This window comes from Papaver somniferum, chromosome 1 (assembly GCF_003573695.1).
Source record: "Papaver somniferum cultivar HN1 chromosome 1, ASM357369v1, whole genome shotgun sequence".
NCBI lineage: Eukaryota > Viridiplantae > Streptophyta > Magnoliopsida > Ranunculales > Papaveraceae > Papaver > Papaver somniferum.
In genome coordinates this window covers 48,911,632-48,916,717 of record NC_039358.1, presented here as the reverse complement: position 1 = coordinate 48,916,717, position 5,086 = coordinate 48,911,632, and the positions used below count along the sequence as shown (strand labels likewise).

General features: G+C 34.8%; 1 long non-coding RNA gene across 5 annotated transcripts; it reads left to right on the top strand.

Annotated features, from left to right (window-relative positions):
• Positions 1–2,898: 2,898 nt before the first annotated feature.
• Positions 2,899–5,086, top strand: LOC113328664. Of its 5 annotated transcripts, none has more exons than XR_003349519.1 (4): positions 2,899–3,037; positions 3,674–3,782; positions 3,886–4,244; positions 4,703–5,086. It is a non-coding gene; the product is annotated as an uncharacterized LOC113328664 (long non-coding RNA). The 5 variants fall into 5 exon arrangements; XR_003349523.1 differs by having other exon boundaries at positions 4,514–5,086; XR_003349520.1 differs by having other exon boundaries at positions 4,335–5,086.

Here is a 5,086-nt window from a genome sequence, read left to right as displayed (position 1 = left end):
ATGGATCGAACAACAACAAGTGATAAGATAAAACTAAGAATAAAACAGAATCAAAAGCAATTTGTATAAGTATGCAACATATGTACTGCTGGATAATACCCCTGAAACAACAAACAAGCACGAATTTGATAAAATAAAGAAGCGAAAACAACAAGATAATCAAAGCGATAGTTCAAATATGTTAAAAACACCATAATCTAACCAAAAAATTGAGTAATTACGATCAAGATTCATAAAAAACAAACCAAAACAAAAATAAACCTAAAACTAAGATCTATGTGTACTACCATCAATAAATAAAAACTAAGATCTATAATAATCTAAACGGTTTTTGTTCTCTAATGAACATATGAACTGCTCAATAAACAAATTTCATTATTCATCAGAAATACAAACCAATTCACAGATCAACAATCAAACATTCAAAATTAGATCTATACTACTGTAACTAATAGATCTAACACAATAATCACCCAGATTTCAGCAAGAACCTACAAAAACAAACTATCATAACAAATACAAAACTCGATCAAGGAAGAAGAATAGACTGAAAATGTTAAAACCCTAAAGAAAAATTTAAAATCTCACCATTTTTTTGGGGTGCTAGAAAGGATCAATCGAAAGAGATAAAGAGGAGTAAATCTATAGCATAAAATCTTGCGGAATCCGATCAAATCGATCAAAGACCTTGGAAGAATCTTCATCGCCAATCGCCAGAGCTTTCCTGACCGAGAGAGAATGAAACAAATGAATTAGGATCTAGTTCTGTTATTCATGAATATTAAGGTTCTTTTCGGTATTTTGAAAAAGATTACACGTGTGGTTGGACCAGTGGATAAAAATTTGGGTCCAAAATTTTTATTTGTTGTAAAAATGGACCTCCGGTTACTGGGCTTTAGTGGGTGGACCTGCCACTAACTAAGAACACTATAATAGTACCTATAGGTAATTCCTACTTGTTACATCTATGCCTTCTCAATTTTTGTCCGAGTGGTATGAATGCTTACTTGCATATCTTTATTTCCTTTTCCTAAGCCTGATTCAGTTTTTGCTTCTCAAAAATAAAATGTGCCACACAAGGACTTCTATGATTTTCTAGGTTTACTTAGCTTATTGTTCTAGTAGGTTTCTGAATCCTTTGTGCATAAGAATAATGTTGCATTGCATCACAGGGATTGGTGCATTTGTCTTCTCATTTTATATTTACTAGTTCTCATGCTGGAGAAGTTTGTTTCCTTCAACTGGCACTTTCACGGTAGAAAATATATGGAATTGTCTAGAGGGTTTGAAGAGAATCTGTTATATAGGGGTAGGGGAGGTTGTCAAATTGAATCCAGGGAACACAGGTCCACCTTTTTTTCTTTTTCTTTTTGTTGTTGTGGTGATCGCACTTTTAAAACCTCTTTTTATTTTATTTTTTACACCTGAAACTTAATCCGAATTTAATTAAGGTGTTGAACAGTACTATAAGTGTTTGTGCTGCAAGGCTTTGCTTGTATCTACTCAGTTATCATGTCAACTTTTCTTTCAGAGTCATGGCTAGTGTTTCTGAATGTAAAGTTTTTAATGGAAAGTTTCATTTTCGCTCTTTTATTTTACAGGCCCAAGGGGTGCTTTCTGAAGTTCAATGTTTCCAGAATGTCATGCGTGTGGGTTATTGCCTAAGAGCAACATTCAGTACGATAATTTGAATCCACACTCCTTCGTCCAGATTTTTTGTTGTTATCAAATTTGATTGTGACTAAGTTTTCAAGAAGAGTTCAATATGCACAATATTTTTCATGCGGAATGAAGTTTTTCTTGGAAACTTATTATTGTGGATGATGTGCTATATCTTGGTTGGTCTTCAAATTGTTTTTCACATACATTCCGAGACCTGGACTAGGCTTCGAGATTGGGTTCACCTAGTCTTTTCCATTTTTGGGAGCCAACTTCTTAATTTTCGCCTGAACTTAGGTCTTGATACTAATTCGAATCCTTTCTGTAAACGGAAAATGGGTCATTTGTCCAAATTTTTTTAAATCATGGTTCTAATGGACGAGTAAAAATTATTACGAGTGAAATGGACAAAAGAAAAATTGCAAGGATGAAACTGGGTTCATCCTGGCTTAAACTTAAAAAATAACGAGGATGAATCTGGATGCATCCTGATGTAAATTAAAAATAAAAATAAAAATATTTAAAAATGGATAGGATGAAACTGTTTACATCCTGGCTATTTTAACATTTTTGTCCATTTAAACAGTATCAAAATCTAGATGTCTTTTACACCCAGAAATTGTTGATTTTGTTTTTCTTAACCAATTTTGTGTTCTGTAAACATCTTCTGTTTGTTTTTTTTCTGCTTCTAAATTTTAAGTCATAGCTGACTATCCAACAAGCAACCTGTACCCAGCGTGACCAGGAACCTTTAATAATCAACTAAAAGCCGGATCTCTGCCCGGCCCTACCGGATCAATGGATACCCAAAATCCAAAGTGGTTCTATCTTTTCGTAGAAGAAATAACATCTCATAAAGTGGATTTCATAAGGGTTGAATTAATGTTGCGTTTCGTCGATCAGATTTCAGCAATAAACAAATGATGCCCAAAAGCCATGATTAATTATGTGCGAGTTTGCATTCTTCAAATGTGTACGTATTTACTTTTTGTTTTTTAACACAAGAGTGCATATGAGTTTCTCCTGTTTTAATTATCTGAAATAATCCTTTTCTGATAAAATCTTCTAGAAATATCGGGTAAATAAAAGAATACACAAAAATAGGATTCATGGACATATATAGACAAACATTCGTAATTATTTACTATGATACCACTGTGGTCCTGACTTTTTATGCATTGTCACGTTTGGGTATGTTACAGTCAGCTGTGGATGGAATAAAAGTATTTAAAAAGCGGAAATTTACTCTATTTCAGAAGCCCAAGCCGAATGAAACAGAAACCTCTAAAATCTCTTGATCGGTCAAGAACAAGGAAAAACTCTCACTTAATTTGTCTCAAGCATTATCACATTTCCGTAGCTGCTAACCCAATTTGAGGTACGATTCATATATTTTTGATGATTTTAGTGTTTCAAAACTAGGGTTTCCTGAGATTGTATGGTTTTATAACTAGGGTTTGCTGATTTCTTGGTATTTTAAAAACTAGGGTTTGAAATATGCACTTTAGGAGCAGCGACAGAAGAATCAATAGAACCCCTACACGGATTAAGAAAGAAAAAGCAATTATAATTATTTCATAACTTACAAATTACAAAAAATTGAAAAATGAGAGAGTTTGGTGGTTTCAAAGCTTATTTAGGTTAGACCGTTAGTTTAAAAATGTATTTAGGTTTGCTTAGGTCGAAAAACTGTTATTTGGGAACAGAAGATTGAGTTGGCAAAATCCATTTGTTGTCGAACAATAGTTGTTTGGGTTTCTGTTATCGTGATGAAACATTGACATCAATCTTCATTGTAATGGGTCTGGCTTTCATGTTTACGACGCATATGTAGTAGTTGTGGCCTTCATGGATTAAGTATTCAACCTGTGTCCTATGATGACTGGAACCTGCCATATATTGAAATCATTTTCAACATCTTCATGGGTTATCATGAATTCGGTTGCCTAACGGAACGTTCATAATACTTTGGGACAGTCATAAAATTTGAAATTGAGATTTTTGTGCACTGTAGGTAGACATGGAAACGTAACTGATACAGGAGGTGAAATCTTAGAAAACTCAGTTGTGTAGCTAGAAAGACTAGCCAAACATAAAGCAACAGTGTCTGTGATGAAGGAAAGGTAAATATGTGTCAATTGGAAGGAATGATAAGGTTAATTTAGTGCTATTGAAATGTAGATAAAAAGTCTAACTTAGCAACTGTTCTGCTATTGTGTTTTGTAGGACATAATAACCACCCCCAAAAATACAGGGATCGCTAAAGATTATGAATTCCTCTCGCTTGCTGTCTGTAAAAGAACTATGTGAATAGGTGGCAGACCATGAGCAGGCTCTGTTCCGGATAACTGCAATTGAGCCTCCTGCAACACCAATGATAACGATGACATACAAAAAATTCCTGAAGTGACAAAGGTTAAGAGATAAACATTCCCTTCCATATATTAAAGGCCTCCATTTACAAGTGGTGGCCGCCGAAGAAAACTCAAAAAAAAGGTGGAAAGTAAGGAGTCTATTATCTGGAACCATATACAAACTTGGATAACGAACTCGCAATACGATCCAATCTGGTTCTTAGACCAAAGGTTAGTCTCCCTGGTGTTTTTGTGTCTTCTTTTATATGTCAAAACAAATTCATTGATGCCTTGTAATTGGTGCATGTGTCTATGCCACAGTAAAATACATGGTGAATACGGTAGGTCACTAGTAAACTGTCGAGCCTTATCTAGACCACTGGAATCCCATTTAGGTGGCTACTTGATGACGCGAGTTTCGACATGTTGATATTGCCGGTAAAATTGAATAATGGGAAAATTTTCTGGGATGGTGAACTTATCTCTAGTGCCTCGTGCAGGTTATAAACAGAACATTGCTCATATTGCGAAAGTCTAAGATCTTTACCGGGAAAATCATACCCGGACATACTTCGAAACTTATCTTCTTGTATGGTTGTGTAAAATAGTCACCGCAGATTATATTTCCTACTTTTTATATTAATGCATTTTAACTTAGCTTCGTTGTTGTGGAACATGATATTCTTGAGACTGGCAGCGTCAACGTAATGAATAAAATCAGACTTGGAGAAGCTCCGACATATAATAAAGCTCGTCTAACCCCTTTGGATGGGGTTTCATATGGTATATGGCGTGCTTAATGTTAAAAGGAAAAAAAGAGCAGTTCTACACTAACAGTGCTTTTTGCACCGTGAGATGTCCCGAGTGGAATCTGCCTTTGGGAACCACCGCACAGGGATTTATAGGGGGCCCATCTTTTATGTTTCACTCGATAGATTTCACGGTGGGTTTCCATAGTGAGTTTATAATTTTCGAAAAAAAATAAAAGACTCACCATTAAAAGTGCAGAAAGGAAAATTAAAATATATGATTCTAGTTTACCGTATCTGAATATATCAGAAAGTTAATCTCCA